At 33.0% G+C, this 22,359-nt stretch overlaps 1 protein-coding gene across 7 annotated transcripts in view; it reads left to right on the top strand.

Moving 5' to 3' along the window:
* The first annotated feature begins 6,797 nt into the window (after positions 1-6,797).
* LOC128857181 (programmed cell death protein 4) overlaps positions 6,798-22,359 on the top strand; it is a 67,282-nt gene continuing 51,720 nt past the window's right edge. The window contains exons 1-2 of one of the 7 annotated variants that reach the window (XM_054092810.1): positions 6,799-6,963; positions 7,206-7,522. The gene's annotated coding sequence lies outside the window, so the exon portion shown is untranslated. Of the gene's footprint in view, positions 7,523-22,359 lie in introns of all 7 variants that reach the window. The other 6 variants (XM_054092813.1, XM_054092811.1, XM_054092812.1 and 3 more) reach the window with 6 other exon arrangements.

Raw genomic sequence — 22,359 nt, 5'->3', positions numbered from 1 at the left:
AAATACATTTTACACACACTACCATTCGGAAGTCCGCTAGTTCTCCATGCATGAAACATCAAATGATAGAAAGTTTTTTCCTAATAGCATTCGCCTCTCGACAGGCAATGGCGAACCTCCGAGCACATTTCTGCCATGAAAAGGCTTCTCATATAAAAACTATTTGGCGTTCGGAGTGGGATTAAAATATTTGTACATGTATATGTATATGTGTATGTAGATAAGAAAAATGAAATACCACCACAGCTGCGACCAATTCGCTGAGAAGAATATAAAAATCAAAACAGAAATATCAAAATATAGTAGACATAAATAAGGTAAAATACCCCTCCCGTTACCGGTTCGCTAAACTCTACGTATTGGAGAGAAAACACACACTTTTTATATTGAAAAGTTCGCTTACACTGGCGACATAAAAAATGTGGACATGTTGAAATTTTATATGTATATACATTTTTACTGCTGTTTATTTATACCTATTTTTGCAACTTATAGTTAATTAATAATTCAAATTAATAGTTTAGTCATACTCTCGTGCAGTGACAATCAAAATCAGTAAAAGTTCTCTCAGTAAAACGTAAATTTCTGCGACCAACTATGCCTCCTAAAAAAGGCACCCGGCTGTTCACGCCAGAGCATCTAGTATTTTGTGTGTAGCCTGCCGTACGTGGACTCATGCCAATTGTACGGGGCTTACCAAATCCGTATTCACTGATTTAGCAAACAAAGTTAAATTACAGGGGTTCCTGTGGAAATGTGATTCCTGCAAATTGGAGGTTAGTGTCGTCACCACGGACGATCTTGAATCCGATGATGATGATGAAGATAACGATAATATTACCATGAATAAGCTAAGAAGACTGCTCGACGACCAATGCTTGAAGCTGAAGAACACATCTACGTAAAATTGAAGTGCAATAGTTCTGATATCATCGTCGGGTGCGTCTACTTTCCTCCGAGAGCTTCACTCGCAGCTTTCCAGACATTCATTGATACGCTTCACTATCTGAAGGAAAAACACCCTGCACTGACTGTGAAAATCTTATATACGAAAGTTTCTCTTCGCTGGAATGCCAACAATTTAACAATGTCCATATCGATAATAATAACTTGCTTGATCTCTGCTTTAGTAACATTTCTATTCAGGTAGAATATACTCAGGCAATCACCACGATGAATCTGTATCACCCTGCTCTTGATATCACTATCGAGCTCCAGCCCAGTCTAAAGCCTGCAACACCGACTTACTATGATTTCAAGAACGGTGACTATGATAATCTCAATAACTTCTTCGTAAACGCTGACTGGTCTAACTTACTTATATTCATCAAGCACTTTAGACTGCAAAATAAACCCATGGCGGGCGATGGCCATGTCTCGTCGATAATAATCTTAAGGGCAGTCAATTGTCTTTTGCAAAATGCGGCGCATTTGTAAATTGAAGAAGCTATCTTAGGAGTCCGTGTACGCACAGCTGCCGAGTGAAAGAATTTCTGTAGAAAAGCACTAGAAGTGAGAGCAAGCTTAGTTTCCTTATGTTCAAAGTATATTAAGCGTTTCCACGACAGCCGGTTCTACTTTACCGAAACGACCCGGATTTATATCCGGCCAAGGACTGTCACTCCAGCAGCATTCCCCGTATGAATGTTTATGTTGCTACAACAACAACAACAGACCAAGCTTAGGATAAAGTTTCCTTATATTGTCGATTAGTGATGGTAGACCGTTAGAAACATTATTTTGCACCGGACCAGCTGTGAAAAATGTTTATGATAATTTTTAATTTCCATATATTTAACCAAAATTTCTTTAACAAATTATAGTAATTAATAATAATAAAGAAATAATAATAATAAATAAATAAATAATAATAATGTATGACTAAGAAAATTTTTATCTAATATAGTGCATTTTTCTTCTTTTTGCAAACAGCAAAGTCCATTGAAATTTAGATGAAAATGTTAGCTAACCCAACAAACATTTAATTGAAAATTTATTTTGAGGTTAAGTTGAGACATCCATAAAATACGGCTGGTTTTGAACGTGACTTCAAAAAGTTGGTTCCAGTTTTCGACGCCAATTACCTTATCTTCAAACATTGATCGCATATAATATCCGTAATAACAAATCATAAATTTCCCCAAAAAACGTGAAAATTATGCACATATGTTTATTTGATAATACTTAATTATGGTTATATTCGAAGATTCTCAAAAAATTCGTTTAATTAGTTCATTTCAGTGTTCATTGCATCGGTCATTAACCTAATTAATACGCAATAACGCAACAGTGGCCAATTTTTTTGATAAACAAAACACCCATACCGCACCAAGCCGCCCAACAACGGGCAAAGGGGTGGCGCTCGTGGGGAAGTGTCAATAGTCACGAACCATCAGCGCGTTTCTAATGAATGTACATTTACATATACATATGTATATATTTTTATACATACTGAGAAAACACGCATCCCAGCAAGAAGAGTGCCGGTCACGTTCCCGATCACGTATCCGGCACGCGTGACCGTTAAACGGTCACTAACCACGCCTCTTTACAATCACGTTGTTAAGAGCGTTGGGAAAATCGTGCCAAAAACTTTGTGTACGTGTGATTTTCTATCCCTTTTATACATATGGATTCGTTTCAGTGCCAGTTTCATATAAACGTAGCGACGAACAAAATAACTTTTAGGCCGGCGCCGACAGCACAGCGCGATAGCCCAGCGGCTAGCAATGTGGGCTTCCGATCCAAAATCCTTGGTTCGAATCACAAAAAAAATTTTTTTTTATACATTTATTTTATTTTGTTTTATGATATGTTTATGGAGATTTTTTTCATGGCAGAAATACACTCGGTGTTTTGCCATTGCCTTCTGAGGGGTGAGCGCTATTAGAAAAATAGTTTTCCTTAATTTTGGTGTTTTCACCGAGATTCGAACTGACGTTCTCTCTGTGAATTCTGAATAGTAGTCACGCACCAACCCATTCGGCTACGGCGTTTGTTTACTTTGACTGATGCAAAAACGAGGAAAAATATATGAATGAAGTTTGCTTACTGCTTATACATTTTCCAAAGGTGACGGAGAATCAAAAAAAAGTCGATTGTGTTAGAGTTTCGGTCACGCCCCAGCAAAACCTGCGTGCATATGTGTTTGTAACAAATAAAAAAGTGTAATTGTGTAATTGAGTTTCGGTCACGCAAGTTTTGCTGGGATGAGAGAACTTACACATATACATACATACATACGTGAAGGGTAACGTGACCGCCACTCTTCTTGCTGGGTAACAAATTAATAATAAATGCGTAGAGAATATATTTCTCATACATGTATGTATGTATGCATGAAACTTTGCATATTACTTACATACATTCAATATATTTTTCCACCTGCATTTTAATCGTTATCTATATACAATAACATATTATATGTATGTATGTAGTATATTAAGTGTCTTTGACACTGTTTTTATGTTCAAACACCTACTAAATTAGTTAATATCGCTGCTGAAATTCGCACAGCATGAAAAAAAGGAAACAGCTGATGCAATAATTGTGGTTTTTGCCTACACAAAATATTATATGTTTCATGCTACGTGCCGGAAAACACAAAATGAATACAATTTATGAGTAAAACAAAGGCACGAAGTGAAATTAAAGTTGCCTTAAGTTTAAATATTGGTTACCAATAAATATTTTATATTTTAATGATTTTGATCTATTTTTTTATTTTTTAAAAGCTTAAATAACAAAAGAATTGTTATATAAACAAAAAGATAACGCAGCGCTAGCAACGGATGCTTTCAGCTGATTTTAGTGATTAATAATTTAACTAATTAATAGTTTAAACTTTATTTGAAATATTAGAAATAAGTTCCATTGGCAGTTGCAGTCAACGATTGCCGATGAGCAACATATTTAAAATCAAGAAACGGTTAACTTTCATCCCCTTTACGCCAACAAAATTTAAACTCTGTTTGTAGACTACAAAAAAAATTCAATGGAAAAAACAAAATAAAATAATAGCAAAACAAACAGTAAAATAGGGGAAGCATGCAGGTATCACAAAGAGGCCTGCCATATTTAGATAACTAAAATGTATTTTATTTTAACTTAATTCAAAAATGTATACTTAAATTTCATTTTTATTAAAAATATTAATTTTTATTAAAAAAAAAATTTACTTAAATTTGGTTATTTAAAAAAAAAAAAACTTAATAAATAAATTTAACTATTGTAAATTGTTTAAATTTTTAATTAATTAAAAGCATTTTTTTGTAGTGAAACTTCTTAGGGGTCGCTGGACGAGCGAGAATGGAGAGTAAAATTTCAAGGCCATGCAACGTTTTGGGCATTTTCGTTCCGCGAGAGAGAAAAAAGATATAACGTAGAGGAAAAGCAGAGAGAGAGCCATACCTTATAGAAATCTTAGGCTCTTTAGGCTATTTTTCCTGAGTTTTTCCTTGTGGTTGCTAATTTCTAGTGAGAAACAACACTGCCTACTTTTTGGCGCTTATTTCCATTTCCTGGCTAGTGCTTGTGCGTACTATAAGGTGCTATTCATTGCGGCGTCGGATTAATTGGTATTGCCTTGCGGTAATTTGTGCCGTTGCTGCGGTCTTGGAATATTTATGCTGTTAAAACACCAATAAACCTCATATTGCCGATTTGAAATTGGGTTTAATTGCATTACATAGGTAGGACTAAACAATAGTTACGTAATAAATTTCATGGTAATACGTGAGTTGAAACCAAAGAAATCCTATTTCTTACGTCTTTTTAGCCCACAAGGCCCGATAAGATCTTCAGCAGTATTTGAAACACGTAGCTACACCTACAAGGGTTAATAAAAAAAAATAATTGGCGCGTACACTTCTGTTAGGTGTTTGGCCGAGCTCCTCCTCCTATTTGTGGTGTGCGTCTTGATGTTGTTCCACAAATGGAGGGACCTACAGTTTCAAGCCGACTCCGAACGGCAGATATTTTTATGAGGAGCTTTTTCATGGCAGAAATACACTCGGAGGTTTGCCATTGCCTGCCGAGGGGCGACAGATATTAGAAAAATGTTTTTATTACAATAATTTTGCTTTCACCGAGATTCGAACCAACGACCTCACTGTGAATTCCGAATGGTAATCACGCACCAACCCATTCGGCTACGGCGGCCGCCCCTACAAGGGTTAGTTTAAAGAATTATTCTCAAACAAAGTATTCCCTTGCAAGGTTTAGTAAATTGTGAAATTGGCAATGCATTGTATTTTGAAGAACTAGAAAATAATGCGACTGGCCTGTTTTCACTTAAGATGTTACATACATCTAGAATTTTCAAAAACTCGTATTTTTTTGTTTCGATATTTCGCAAGTATAAGAAGAATTAAGAATACACTGTGAAATTTTCATGCGGAAATTCCCAATACTATAGCTTCTACAACTCATTAACTGGAAACTACTTTTTCCGGCACGGTCTGCATGATAACTCATACAGTTTTTAATATTTTTTGATGAGATTTTTTTTTTTTAATATTCGAAAGTGTTTTCACCATAGTCTGGAGCTTTGATATTTTTATTACAAATTTTTTATAAACATAATTAAAGTGTGACATTTATGAGGTACAACACATACGTTTTTTAAAATGGCGTTAATTGCAAAATTTTTTTAAATTCAAAAGTCGGGCTCGATAGCTCGATAGCTTCAATTTTAGTTTACAGGATTTTTTTTACTTTTTACAGATTCACCAACATTTCAGGGAGAAATGATGCAGACTGTGGAGTAACTTTTTTTCATTTTACTTTGGGTCACGTGATTTTTTATGTACCAATTTTTGTAAAGAAAAATTAAAATAATTTTTTTATAAAGTAAAGAACAATGAAAATACATTTTTTTTATAAAGTAAAGAAAAATTAAAATAATTTTTTTTATACTAATAAACAATGAATACAATTTTTTTATATTTATTTTAATTGCTTTAATATTTATATTCATTTGCCTGTATATGCATGATAAGGTATTATGCTACGAAATTTTCGCCTGAGGGTTGGGGTTTTATAACAACATTTTTATGTATTTGTTCGCATATATATCTCTCATAAAATATTATTTTATAGTGCAAATTTGGATTAAAATAATACAAAACAATTTTCCAATAATATAAAAGGTTTTTTTTTTTGGTAAAAGGAAGAAAAACTTCACTTTGCCCCTTCAGATTATTAGACTCTTTTCATTAGTTTTCCATATGCTATAAACTATATAACTACCCTTTTGTATTATAATAATAAAAACTTGTCAAGGGGCAATGATTATTCAACATTTTTGATTAAATTTTCCATATTCTATAACCCTATTGAATTATAAGTAAAAATAATTTTGGAAAAGGTCTGGCAGCCTTATGCTCAAATATATAGTTGGTATGAGAAATTTTGGAGGGGCAAATTGAGCAGCGAAAAATGGAATATTCATGAAAAACAAAAACAATCGAAAAATGTCATCAGGGGAACTGAGCAAGAAAAACAACACCAGGGTTGCATTGAACAACCATTTAACGCATGCTAGGTGAATTAAATTCCTAACTTTCTAAAATTAACTTTACAGTCTATTTAAGTATTCCGTGCAATTCTACAGCTCTAATTTAACAATGTTCAATGATTTTTATTCTTATTCAAACTAATTAGGTGGGGCTAAAAATTTAAATAAATAAATGTTTTCAAGTACTCTTTTCAATTTACTCAGTGTGTCATTTCACGATATTTTTCTTGCCAGCTATGCAACCCTGCCGTCATTGTCGAGCGGAGAATTCAGCAGATGGTTAATACTTTGAGTAACACTTCACCAGAATTTGTTGAACCACGAAAGTGAATTTTTGTAAGAGCGCATTGCGATCCAATGACAAGGAAGATTTAAATTTTCTGATATTGAAAAACAATTTTCTTATCTTAAAAAATAAATCTTCTTTAAAAGTGAATTGCAACAAGGTGGAGCCTTTGATTTCCGTTTGCAAAAGCAACGGCAAATCGATTTGTACTTTTAATATTTTTGCACCCAGTTATTATAAACTAATTGGAGTGAAAAATAAACTTGTGTAAAGAATTCATGTGAAAAGCTGTTCATGAAAACTTGAACGCGAGGACGAAAGTTTTGCTAAAAATTCGTTCGACGTAAAAAGCTGCATGCACAGAGAAAATCCAATAGGTATATCCTGCTTTTTTTTCTCTAGTGTGTCGAAAAAAAAATTGTATAAAAGAATTTTGAAGAAAGAAAAAACTAAAACTGGAAATTTTAAACGCAGTTACTGTTTGAACTGTTTTTCGTCTCAGGTACGGGAATCATAAAAAAAAATCTTATTCGATTGTGTACATCCTGTGTATCCTGTTAAAAAAAAAACAAGTATTTTCCAGAAAAAAGTGATAAGTTCGCCCTTTTGTGTTGTCATTGCCAACGATTAAGCGTTCGCAGACGAACAACAATAAAACAAACTGTAAAGTACAATAACTGTTAGAGAGTAAAGACTTCCTTGGCGATTTGTGGACGAAGGTAAGTCATATTTATTTTGCTTTCTCCATAATTCAGTTCGATTTGTACCACAGTTTTGTTTTATTTTGTACATTTATTTAGTGATTTTCTAGAATTTACGAAACAACTGTGCGCTACTTCTCTCATTATGTGCGGAGATCGTAAGAAATTCGCTGTCGTGGCCACAAAGTTCCAGTCAGCTTGTAAATCTGTAGATCAAACAATAATCCCGTTTATTTATACGGCACTTCGCCAGCAAAGTGCTGATGTAATGTTATTCTCATCCAGGCAATGTATGTACATGCATACGTGGTTGTGCAGAAATGTATGCACATAAAACAAACATGCCTCGTTCTTCGCCAGTCACTTTGCCAAAAACTAGCAAGAAGCAATTTTAATCAAAATTACATCTTTCGCCATAACTATTAATTAAAACAGCTCATGAGGCATATAAAGTAACAAGAGATAATGTATTAAACGTTGCCTATCCTACGTTGTTTTTTTTCCAAAACAATGCAACGTAAAGTTTCTATCTTTAAACCGCACTATTTCTGTGGATTTTTCGAGAATCTTTTTCACTCTTCTCGCTTTCATCAATATGGTACATACACACGTTTGTTTGCACGCCACCGAATCGAGCTGAAAAGCAGGGCGATAACATTTCTTATTGGCGTTTGTTGTTGCCGGCCTCTCCAGCTGTTGTGCTACTAGTTGTGTAGGAATGAGGAATGGTGGAGTAAATAGATGTGAATATACAGTGAAATTTCAATCTTGATAAAGAAAAGAACATAAAATGTTTGACGAATTCACTGGAAAAGCCTCATTGTTGAGAAATTTTCCAAACAAAAATGCTTCGTAGATATAACAAAAACACTTTAAACTGATCACCCCTAATTATTATAACTTAATAGTAAATTGATAAAATATTTAGATTTAATTACGAAAAAAAAAAAATAGTTCAAATAGCATTTTATTGCTGTTGGTTTTTTACCTCAAAGCAAGTTATCAAAACATATCGTTTTCCCCGTTACCGTAACCTCTACATAGCGAATTCTGAATACATACATACATATGTATGTTAACGGTGGTACATTGAGCGCATTGTTTCAGGTAGGGGTTAGGGGTAATCAGAGGCTCGAAAAATGTTGATTTTTAATAATTATTTTCTGCTAGTCAATTGCTTTATTTTACAAAAATAAAAACATAGCATTAATGACAAGTGTAGCAAAATTTCAAAAACAAAAAAATTTATCAAAAATAAATTTTGATTATAAGTAAATAAATGATAAATTTATAAATTAAAGAAGTGAAAGTTATCGCTGTATGCGTGGAGGCCGTTTCTCCAGAAGTCCCTTGCGGTGATGTTGTTGTAGCAGCATAAACATTCCCCATACTTACATACGGGGATTGCTGCTGGAGTGACAGTCCTTGGCTGTATATAAATCCGGGTCGTTTCGGTAACGTAGAACCGAAAAAAAACCTGCGATCAGGCACGAGTTTTTTATGTTTTTCAAAAGCAGTATACATTTTATTGAAATCCGCCAAGTGGTTTTTAAGTTACATTGATCACATCTTCAAAAAACTTAGTTTTGAGAAATACCCATTTATTGTTTTTTTTATTTATTTTATTTTATTTTTTTTTTTTTTGTATTTTTTTTTTCTTTGTTGCACGAGCGCCCTTTGTTAAAAAAAACTTAGTTTTGCAAAATACCCATTTATTGTTTTTTTTGTTATTTTATTTTATTTTATTTTTTTTGTATTTTTTTTTTTTTTTTGTATTTTTTTTTTTTTGTATTTTTTTTTTTTTTTGTATTTTTGTTTTTGTATTTTATTTTTGTTTTTGTATTTTATTTTTTTTGTACTTTTTTTTTTTGTAGTTTTTTTTGTATTTTTTTTTAAATTTTTTGTTTTTTTGTATTTTTTTTTTGTTTTTGTTTTGTATTTTATTTTTTTTTGTATTTTATTTTTTTTTTGTATTTTATTTTTTTTTTGTATTTTTTTTTTTTTGTATTGTTTTTTTTTTTTTGTATTTTTTTTTTTTTTTGTATTTTATTATTTTTTTTTGTATTTTTTTGTTTTTTATTTTATGTTTTTGTTGCACGAGCGCCCTTTGTTAATTGTTGAATAACTCGAAAAGTATTTGTCGGATTCACTTCAGATTTTCACAAATCTGGGAAAAGTGGACTCCACTTGCTTTAGATCGTATAAAAAAATTGCCATGCGATCATCGTACGCATTACAGACAGCAAGAGGTAACAAAAAAGTGCAAGTTTCGAGAGACTAACGAATATCGCTGATTTTTAACATTTTATTTCGCTGAGCTGTCAAGCCTTTTCTTCCCTACAAACTGCAAAAGCTCGAAGTTCTGAGACCGTTAACCAATTTTCTTCTTATGAGCTCAATTTCAAGAAATTTTTAAATTTCTTTTGTGTAAATCCGATCGAAAAACGTCCCTCTGGCAACAACACCAAAGGTGTACGGATATTTTTTATTTTGTTTTAACAGCACTTCCAGATACTAATTTTCATTAATTATGAATCTTCGGACAATCATTCAGTTCTCATAATAAAACCACTAGTAGAGGATGCCACGTGAGCAGATTTGGTTTACGTAGGTAGCAACATTCACCACATCCAATTTTATTGTATGTTTCCTTTTTTTTTTTTTTTGTAAATCCTTCTGCGTAAACCTTTGCAACAAATTGTGTCTGTGAAATACTCGTAAATGTAACTTGTACAATGAAGCTATAAATGAAATATATTTTGGCGCGATAACGTCTTATAATCCGATATAGTCGGCTGCACGCACAAAAAAAATGCGGCGTTATCTTGCTCATTCGTCGTTACCTTGCTTGAACTGCACGCGAAAGCGCGGAACGAACGACAAGGAGCACAATCGACCCCCGCTTTCGGCAACGTTCGACATCTGGCTCTCTCCTATTTGAGTGAGCATATATATGAATGTATATGTGTATGCGCATATGTATGTATATAAATTAACATATTTGTATTTGCATATGCCTTCTTCCTGTGTGCATTGGTAATGAACCATTTCTCTATGAGGATTATTCATTTGATTTACTTGAAGAATTCAAAATAAAACCAATTGTATCATTATCATCCTTACCGAATTTATAATTAGAGACGACTAATGACGAAACATTTATCAAATCCATGAAAGATATGTTCAATTTCGATTGTGCATCAGACGTTAAAAAGTCAACAACACTAAGAGGCTTTGACTTTTTTAAGACACTCAGAAATACTCCCTTTCATTTCCTACTTTTCTTATCATATCAAATCGTAGAGAATAGATTCGTACATAGGTATGATTTGTATGCATCTTTACATTTAGATTTGTTCTTATTGTTTGAAAATTGCGCGAAATTGTATATTTGCATGGTTGTATATATTGGCATAGGACATATTTATTTTAGACTATGAAAATTGCACCAAAGTATATGTATGTATGCATGTTTATATGCATATTTTTCTTCATATAAAGGGTGGTTAAATTTCAAGGGCCGATGTTGAATGTGAACCACACCTATAAACGTCAAGTTTTTTTCTGCATTTCATTTAAATTTTTCAATTTCAGACTAACTCAATTTCAACAATGGAAAGATACACAATCCAGCAACGCGTTAAAGTTATTCAGGCATATTATGTAAACGGGCGTTCAAATCAAAATGCATATCGCGCACTTCGTGCTTTTTTCGGTCAATTTAATCGTCCAAATGTGCGTACAATCGGAAAAATTGTGAAAAAGTTTGAGCAAACCGGGTCTGTAAGAGATGTGAAAAGACCAGTGCATGCTCGTAGAGCTCGTACTGCAGAAAATATTGCTGCTGTTCGCAAAAGTGTAGTCGAAGAGCCATCCACCTCAACTCGTCGTCGTGCCCAACAATTGCACCTCTCACGCTCGTCTTTGATGAACATTTTGCAAAAAGACTTGCATTTATATAAACATAATAACGCACACACGTACACAAACCAAAATATAACACAACAAAACACAACATAACACAACATAACATAACATAACATAACACAACACAACATAACATGACATGACATAAGAAAACATAACATAACATAGTACAACATAACATAACGCAGCATAACACAACATAACAGAACACAACATAACATAACACAACATAACACAACATAACATAACACAACATAACATAACATGACATGACATAAGAAAACATAACATAACAAAACATACTAAACATAACATAACATAACTTGCAGTTCAAGCAAGGTAACGCTGCATGAGCAAGATAACGACGCATTTTTTGGTGCGTGCACGTCAAAAAAAAACTGTAAAAAAAAACATTAAAAAATATTAATAAAAAAAATTGTGGTGTGTTAATAATTTTTCAACGAGGGATATATGAGAAGATATAGTAGTGGTACGAATTAATAGGGCAAGTATGACAATAACTTCAGGCTTCATTTAATCTTATTTAACTTTTTCCACATCTTCTAAAATGTTTTGTATTCACTCCAGAAAAAAAACCAAACTTCTAATTACAAAATAGAATGTAAATAACAGACGCCTATAACCAGCGAAACCCGGCATAAATAAACAGCGAAAAGAGTAAAGCGGAACAGTAAACACTTTTTTATTCGCTATTCGCTTGCTTTCTATGCTTACCGGCAAAAATGATTATATACATACAACAATTATTCGTTGGCTTGGTGTGGGTTGATACAAATGGAATTTTATTGTATTACATAAGTGAATACATACATACAAGTACACACATACATGTGAGTACATATGTACACATATCTATATGTATGTATTTGGTTATCCACATGTGTATGCATGTCCGTGTGTGTACTCTAAGATTTTAATTGAACGATGAAGTTTCTGCAATAAATTCTGTTTAGACCGCACTTTTTATGCCTATGTTTTTTTGGTCTGTTGGTGTGGAAGACACCGTAGCTGAAATTTTTTCAAACATTTATTCGTATGTATTTGTATTGCGCATTTATATTTCTGTAGACATAAAAGTTCAATTTTGAACTGGCTCAAAATTTTGGCAGATTTTTGACAATTTTTTCCGCATGAGTAAAGTGTGTGCAACACCGTCAAGGAAAAAAAAATGTAAAAAATCAAAAATAATTTGTAGTCATTTTAAACTCGTACTTTATTATACTAAAATTAATGGGTTATTAAATTGCATAGGTACACTATTTTTTTTTTTTTTAATTTTGTTTTAAAAAAATTTCGGATTTTTTAAAAACTTGTACAAAATCTGAAACTTTAATTTGTACGATATTTGTTGCAAAGGGTGGTTAAGTTTCAAGGGCCGGTGTTGATTTTGAATAAAATACAATTTTTTAGGAAATTATTGTCATTTCTCTTTATTATGATAATATTGGTATGGCTCAATTACGTATGGAACAAAATATTGGCCAAATGGCCGCGGCCTCGGCGGCACACCTCCATCCGATGGTCCAAATTTTCGATGACCCTGAGGCATAATTGAATTTCTATGCCGTTAATGTGCCGAATTATCTCATCCTTTAGCTCTTAAATTGTTGCTGGCTTATCGTCTTGTACACCTTTTCTTTCAAATAACCCCAAAGAAAGGAGTCCAACTGTGTCAAATCACATGATCTTGGCGGCCAATTGACATCGCCGCAACGTGAGATTATTCGGCCATCAAATTTTTCGCGCAAAAGAGCCATTGTTTCGTTAGCTGTGTGACAAGCGGCACCGTCCTGTTGAAACCACATATCGTCCACATCCTTATCTTCCAATTCGGGCCATAAAAAGTTCGTTATCATCTCACGATAGCGAGCACTATTCATAGTAACTGCCTCGCCTGACCGGCCTCAGTTTTGGAAAAAATACGGCCCAATAATGCCGCCGGCCCATAAACCGCACCAAACAGTCACTCTTTGTAGGTGCATTGGTTTTTAGGCAATCACTCATGGATTATCATTCGCCCAAATGCGGCAATTCTGCTTATTGACGAATCCACTCCACTGAGGTGAAAATGTGCCTCATCACTGAAGATGATTTTCTTCACGAAATGCGTGATATGCATTTTGATTTGAACGCCCGTTTTCATAATAAGCATGAATAACTTTAACGCGTTGCTCGATTGTGTATCTTTTCATGGTTCAAATTGAGTTAGTCTGAAATTGAAAAATGTCAAATGAAATGCAGAAAAAAACTTGACGTTTAGGTGTGGTTCACATTCAACATCGGCCCTTGAAATTTAACCACTCTTTATAAAAATAAATATCTAAGTCACCGCGTACCGTAATTCTCCGTCAGAAGTGCCATTAGAATTAATATTTACAATTTTTGGTAAATATATGCCAGTTTTCACCTTGACTTCAAATTGCACTCAAACTTGAATGCTTCAAAAACTGTGTTGCAAGTCCAACCGAAATTTTATATCTTACAAAATTAATTTATTACTTTAGGTTCCAGCACTTTTTGCTTCAATTAAAAATGTGTTAAAAATTTAGTATCAAGTTGCGCTTGCCTTCCATGTACAAAAAGCATCTAAAACAAACTTAGCAAGCGTTAATTAGATGAAAGTGAAAGGCTGACGCCCAGTTATTAAGTCATATTGCGCAGTTAAAAAACTTAATAATTAATATCCTAGTTATGCATTCATATGTATGTCTGTACACGGAATTTTATTGAAATGGACTTGGCTATAAAATAGTTTAACAAACGCGACCTAAAATTCTTAAATTGAATTAAGTCGTGCGCCACTCGAAAAAAAAAAAATAAAAACAAACTGTCAATTAGACCCGTAATGTGTAGCATAATTTGAATAATTCACTTGAATAGAATTCACATAAAAAGTTTTGTTTTTGTTTTCATTAACTCTCCGCGACGGTGTGGACTTTTTTCTAATGAGATGCACAATTATTCAAATGCAAATTATTCAATATATTTGTAGTAGGTACACAGATTCGAGTCGGCATAATGTTGTTTATCGAATATGCTAACTAAATACACAAGAGTATGTAAATGCAGGCATACAGTATGCGGTAGAAAGATTGATACACGAAGCAGAATTGTAAAATTTTCTTGATAATTTGTTTAATATTTTTTTAAATTTTTTTTCTGATGACTTTTCTATTGACTTTTTAATTTAGAGTTGTATTCATGTAAAACAGATACGTTTTATAACGGGTTCCATTCTGCATAAGTGCATGATGGAAAGAATATTGAGATGGCGCCTCTTTTGGTCCCGTTACTTGGGTCTCAGCGAATTTAATAACGAGTTACGTGATTTTAGCTCCAGTATGGCCAGATTATCATTTTCGTAACTTGATTTAGCATTTTTTTTTTTTATTTAGTCTCGGAGTTTTAGTTCTTTCTTCATGACATCTTTCTAGCCTTTTCTAATTAAAAGTGATGTTTATATTTTGGTTAAATATACATTTTTTAAAAATTAGTTCAATAATTCACTCAGTTTTTTTTAGCTTTACTTTTTTTAACATCTGTTAGCATTGCCCGCGATGGCAGTTGTTGTTGGTGTTCTTCTGCTTTCGGCAGTCAAATCTCTCTCTCGCTACTGCAGTGTTGCCTAGCTTTGGATATAAAAACGCACTAAAATGCCCATTTAAGGAAAATGAAAGAACAAATACTTTGTCACTTTGTATGCGTGACAAATTGTCTTTAGAATGTGTGTTTTTTTTAATAAATGTGTTATGGTTATGTACAATTTAATTTATGAGTTTTTTTTTTGTTAAGCGAGACTCCTTTGTTAAGGGAACGACTTATTTGCTATGTTTGAGGTTATGTAACTAGATAAGGTACTCTTTTTGTAAAAATGTCAGTATGGTTTTTTTAGTATTTTCTGGTGTTTTGTTGTTTTTTTACAATGAATATAACTCTTAATGTCCTATGTCTCACTAAGGATTGATGATCGGAAGAAACGATTACACCTCTATGGCTTTAATTCGCATTCAATAAATTCAAAGGCTTTTTAAAATGTGTAAAAAGGTTTTCAATCTTAAGAAGAGCTGAGAGAGGGGCATTTAATATTTTTGCATAACCTTAAATGGAGCCAAAAATTAAATTTGCACTTTCAAATTATCAAATTTTTTAAGAGTAAAAAAATTTTCATTAGCACTAAAATCTTCTCAAAATGACCTTCTTTTGTATAATAATACAGTTTTTTTTTTAACTTAAAGCTTTGGTAGCTTTAAATAAAAAAAAAGAAACAAACACGAAACTTCAAAATTTTCGCATTTTCGGTATAAAAAAGTACAAAATTTATTGCGAAGAGCAAATGGTTGGCAATACTGCACCACTTGGAAAAACGTGACATCACGTACTCTCTGAGGGGTGCAATCTTCTTTCTATCATGCTTGGCATAAGTGTGAGTGGAACCTTTTACGGTACACAGAAAAATAGAGATACAAAAAATATAACCAACACACATTTGTGAGCTGGAAGTAAGAGAGGAAACGAGAGCCAGTTTGTTGTTGTATTGAACAAATGGAGGCAACGGATCTCCTATATATAGATTAAGCACATTAGCATATCGTGCTTGGTCGGTCGGTCGCAAGCAATAATAGCTCGCAGAGCGAGTGGATCTTAATACTACGTCTACATATGCTCCATACCATCTTAAAGAGATTTTTAAATGACTCCTTTCGTTGCAGAAATCATCTCATTTGAACGAAGTAGTTCGGCGAGCAGTTAGAAAAAAACAACAATTTGATTTTGTACTTCCAATCAAAGATGATGGATATCAAGATTTGCGACATCTGTGAGAGTATTTTTGGTTAAGAGTAACAATTTAATGAATAAGGAAAACGGCATTGTAGGGGGCATTCGCGAGTATTTGTGTGAGAGTAATGCTGGCTGAGACAAAACAATTGAATAAATAAGAAAGAGAATGGTCTTGTAGGATAAATTCCCACGTGAATAGCAATAAAAGTGGAAAAAACAGTGTAACAAAAAAATGAACACAAATATTACTACATGAGTAAATCAACTGATTTTGTAAAATTTTATAAGGACACTATTCAAGTTGAATAAGCCTTAATTTCTAGGTTATTAAATGTAGGTATAGGTTAACTATATCTAGCTGATCTGAATAGATCTCACATAGACCACAAGGGTATGTAGTGTTAGCAGTGTTGTGTTGTGTTGAAGTCGTTTATCTTTCCATGGTTCAAATTGAGTTAGTCTGAAATTGAAAAATGTCAAATGAAATGCAGAAAAAAACTTGACGTTTTAGGTGTCATTCACATTCAACATCGGCCCTTGAAATTTAACCACCCTTTATATAAAAAAATTTACTTCTCGAAAAAATTCACTCACAAGAGCAGCAATAAATAAAGGCTCGAAAAACATTTGTTAACGGCAAAACAAAAAAAAAACTTCAAGCCAAAAATTTATTTGTTTAACAACTTTTTTTAGATGTTTGTGTTCTTTTTTTCTTGTAGTAATTATTGTTATTTACCTTTAATATAGTTTCTCCATTATGGTTTCTATATTCGTTTTCATTTTCTTGATAGCCATATACCTACATAATTTTTTGGTGGCCTACGTGATCAAGTTGACGGGCGTACAGAGCCGATCAGAGTACACACCCGCCAACAAAATTCACTTGTGATTTGATTGAGCATACATACATACATACATTCATACATACAATACATCTGCATACATACAAAGTAGATACATATTTTTGAGGGTCTTTGCTCAATGCTGCTCCACCTTCGGAGGGGAAGAAAAGATATGGAAGCATAATAATAAAATTGTGACGCATAAAATAACAAACAGAACGCGTGCAACAGTTACGTAGACATACCTGCAGACAGTTGCCGTCAAAATAATAACAGTGGATTGAGAGGAATATCAGAAGAGCAAATGTAAATAAATTACATTGTTTTTAATATTCCAAGCTAACAAAATTGTAAATAAAGTTTCGCCAGAAGTTTTTGCCATTCAGTTTTCTTTAATGTGATCCAATGCAAAGTACGCTAAGGAGCAAAAATTGACACACAAATCTTGATATGAAACGATAACAAAAAAAAATTATTCATATATTTGCACTTGTAGTCAAAACTGTTAGAGATTATTTGCAGCAGGTGGACCTTTGGGAAAATAAGAAATTACCAAAACAGCAACTACTACTTGTAAACAAAGCTAACCACTAGTGTATTGTTCCCACGACAGTCGGTTGTACGTTACCGGAACGACCCGGATTTATATCCGGCCAAGGACTGTCACTTCAGCAACATTAACCGTGCATGTATGGGGAATGTTTTTGCTGCTACAACAACAACAACTAGTGTATTTTAACGAGTCGAGTGCTGGGAGTATAGTACTAAGTAAAACGAAGTTTCCCCTTCTGCCGCCCATTTCGAAGACTTGTTTAAAAGCGAAAATTGCTCTCATTGTCCTGTTGGCGACGATAGGCATTAGGGTAGATTCACACTATGGTGCCGATCACGGTTCGTTCTCGGTCTAGTCTCGGTTCGGTAAAATCTTTCGACATCTACATTTGTGTTCTTACATCGGTCCAGTCGCGATTCATCGTTCGTTGAAAATGAAAATGAAATTGAAAATTTTTTCAATTCTCCAATAGGTTGCTATTGTCGAAAGACTGAACCGAGAACGCAACGTTATTCACACTATCAGTACAAGTCGCGGCAAGTTCGATCACGCTCCAGCAAAATATTCTTCGAACTTGATCGATGCTGGAGTGTGACTGTACCGAAACTTGAACAGCACGGATAGTGTGAATACAGTCATTGTTTTTCGTTTGTGAATATTTTACCGGACCGAGACTGGACCGAGAGCGGACCGTGATCGGCATCATAGTGTGAATCCGGCCTTACTCTTTTTTTTTGACCGCAACTGACCGAATTAATTCTAGGGGTTTTAATTGTAACTTCTAGAAATATTTTTGGTATGCAATTTTGTAGTTCTTTTTCTATAATCTATTATTTTATTTATTTATTAATTTTTTTAATAGTTTTTGATATTATTTTATATTTCTTTATATATTTTTTTTAATAGTTTTTGATATTATTTTATATTTCTTTATATATTTTTTTTTTATATACTTTTTATATATATAGTTTTTATTTTTGCTTTATTTTTTATATTTATTTATTTTTTTTTTATTTTTTATATTTATTTATTTTTTTTTTATTTTTTATATTTATTTATTTTTTTTTTTATTTTTTATATTTATTTTTTTATTTTTTATATTTATTTTTATTTTTGTCATATATTTTTAAATATTTTTTTATACATTTTTTTTATATATTGGGTGTGCAACTAAGTTTTAAAAGTTTTTTGTTTCGATTTCAAAAATTTATTGTTAAAAATTGGTACAACCTATTTTATCCAAAATACTGTCCATCACTAGCTATAACTTTTTCCCACTTCTCTGGTAATGCATGGATTCCGACCCAATAAAACTGCTCGCTTTTGGAGGCGAAGAACTCATCAAGCCAATTTTGGATACCTTCAACCGAAGTGAAACGCACTCCCGTAAGGGCATTCTGCATCGACCGGAACAAATGGTAATCTGATGGTGCAAGATCTCGGCTATAAGGCGGGTGGGGTAGAACTTCCCATCCGCTACCATCGAGATAGGTTTTGACCACTTGTGCGACATGCGGCCGAGCATTGTCATGATGAAAGATCAATGTCTCATGTCTAGTTTCCCATTCCGGACGTTTTTCCGCGATTGCTCGCTTCAATCGCATAAGTTGTTGTCTGTAGAGTGCTCCGTTTATCGTCTGACCACTTTTCAGTAGTTCGTGGTAAACGATTCCCTTCTGGTCCCACCAAAGGCAGAGCATTACCTTGCTGCCATGGATATTTGGCTTTGGCGTCGATGGTCCGGGTTCGCCACGCTTAACATACGCTGCCTTGCGCTTCGGATTGTCGTAGTGAATCCATTTCTCATCGCCAGTAATAATGCGATGCAAAAACGACTTCGCTTTGTATCGTTGAAGCAGCATTTCGGAAGCAGTGACACGGCGTTCGATATCCCTTGGTTTGAGTTCGTAAGGCACCCAGTTTCCGACTTTCTGGACCATTCCAATGGCTTTCAGCCGCTTTGAAATGGCTTGATGAGTCACGCCTAACGTTGTCGCAAGTTCTTCTTGGGTTTGACACGGATCTTCGTCCAATTCGGCGTCTTCAAAAGTTGGTTGCATTCCTTCGCGCTCCTTGTCGGCTGTGTCAAAGTCACCACTTTTGAATCGTCGGAACCAGTACTCGCAGGTTGAAATTGATGGAGCATTCTCACCGTAAGCCTCACACAGCATCCGATAACTTTCCGCTGCACTTTTCTTCAGATGGAAGCAAAATAGCAATGCTTCCCGCGAATGAAGTTTTGTAGGCACAAAAGCTGACATAGTCTTTGTATAAAAAAATTTTTTGTTTACACTTCGACGAAATGACACAAACTAAGAAACGACATATACTTTTTATATATTTTTTATTTTCTCTTATTTTTTTTGTATATATTTTTTACATATTTTTTTTATAAATTTGTTTATAAATTTTTTTATATATTAAAAAATATTTTATTATATTTTTATATATTGTTTATATAGTTTTTACATATTTTTATACATATATTTTTTATATTTTTTTATATAGTGTTTTACATTTGTTTATACTCATTTTAATTCATTTTTTTATATATTAAAAAAAAAATATTTTATGTTTTTTTTATATTTTATTTATATATTGTTTTATATATTTTTTTATATATATTTTTTTATATATATTTTTTTATATATATTTTTTATATATATTTTTTATATATTTTGTATATTTTTTATAAATTTTGTATATTTTTTATAAATTTTTTATATAATTTGTAATATTTTTTATACATTTTTTATATAATTTGTAATATTTTTTATATATTTTTTATTTTTAATGTATTTATATATTTTTTTAATATATTTTTTTGTATAGTTTTTAAATTTTTTTTATAATTTGCTTTATATTTTTTTGTATATTTTGACGGTGCTGCGCATTTGCTCAATATAAAAAGTGCATGTAAAAATGTTAAGTAATACCAAAACAATAGCCACAACAACACACACGTTAGCCAACATAACTATCTATGTATGTATGTGGCGTCTAGTCTATGCTTGCCGCCTCCTACTCTCCACCCACAACAATTGGCTGTTGTGCATGAGTTCAAACTATGCGTGTGCTCCCTCTGGCAACGAGCCATTTGGCTTCGTGCTTATTTTCATTAAGTAAACATTTTATTGGGAAAAACATAAAAGAAATGCTGAAAATCTTTTATTTGCGACGCACTTTTCGTTGCTTGGGTAAAAAGTTTCAATAAAAATGTTTTTAAAGGATTTTGATGGCATAAATTGCGACTGTTAAAAGAAAGTTTCCTATAAATAAATATAGTGCAAATATAATTATTTTTATAAACGAATTCCGTTTTCTTAAAATCTAACTGCTTGGCATAATTATAAAATTGTGAATTTTTTTCTAACTACATCCTGTGGATATTCAAATTCACATTGGTGAGTATCACCCGGCATTTATTTTTGCGACGCAGTTTCATTCTCAAACACACACACACTCGGGTCGTATTTCTCCTTATTTACTGTTGTGCATACATACCTACATATGTATATGAATATAATACATATTCCCGCCAATGGGTGGAATTGTTTGCACAGGGTCTTTCAGTTTAGAGTTTATTTTTTAAACTCTCGTTAAACGGGTTCTTGTCTTGTTGTCAGTTATAGTGGAGGAGGGAGGGGTATTAATGAATTACATATATGTAGTCCAAAGGCTTAAAATTGGGCTTTATTGCCGGTCAAAGTTATTTGGAATATTGCGAAATTATTCCTTCTTGTAATCTAGTTCGCAATCTATCATCCTTTACTTGAAATCACGACCAACTATGTATTTTTTAATTATCTGAAAATTCCTAATAATGTTTGTACGGTACTTTGGAAATACCCTAAATATATTTTAGCCGTTCAATTGCCAATGGCCACACTTCAATAACATTTTCAGTTGAACCGTCGTAACGAATATGCGTTGGTATTTTGAAGTCTTGTCAGTCGATTAAATTTTTTCGATTGATTTTTTTTCGCTCCTGGCTCTTGAACTAATTTTTGTATGTATTGTAAATATTCTAATTAACATCTGTCAAACGAGACGCCATCAAATTTGGGCAGCTGTCAAAATAATCCACTGGTAAAAGGAAACTCGAACTTGAAAACGCCCATAGAAATGTTCATACACGAAATACAATTAATATACCCCTGTGCATATATCCATACATATGTATGTATATGCGTACACTTTATATAATATATGTTTGTATATACGTTTGCATGTGTACTTAGCTTTTTTGATGTATACAAATTTTCAAGGTCATGCGCTGTACGTTCCACATAAACATATTTATATTTATGCATATATACGTACATAAACATATAAGTTTCCCAAGCAGTAATTACTCCCCTAACTTATTCCCGATGCGACGTGCTACTCTAAAGTCAAATGGTGACATAAAGCAACTACGTGTTTGTAGATATACTTTGCAAAGGCTTTCCCGAAAATGCTGTTATAGTAAATTGAATCAGAGCACAAACTTTAATAGAAACCTTTAATATCAATTCAATGCAAGCGACTTATGGTGCCTGGAATCAGTGCATTTTGCAGGTATTAGTTAGAAGCTAACGGAAAAAGCGCTCGCGTGGGCAAAGATCCTGCAATTAAGAGCAGATGTGAGAGTGAGAGTAACTTAGGCTTCCCCTCACTTAGAAGTTGTTGGATTTAGTGCAGACAAACTCTTGAAAGCTGACAAGCACAGAGAACGTTAAATATAGAGAAGT

Source organism: Anastrepha ludens, chromosome 3 (genome assembly GCF_028408465.1).
Source record: "Anastrepha ludens isolate Willacy chromosome 3, idAnaLude1.1, whole genome shotgun sequence".
NCBI lineage: Eukaryota > Metazoa > Arthropoda > Insecta > Diptera > Tephritidae > Anastrepha > Anastrepha ludens.
The sequence above is the reverse complement of the archived record's forward strand: the minus strand, read 5'-3'. Positions and strand labels throughout refer to the sequence as shown.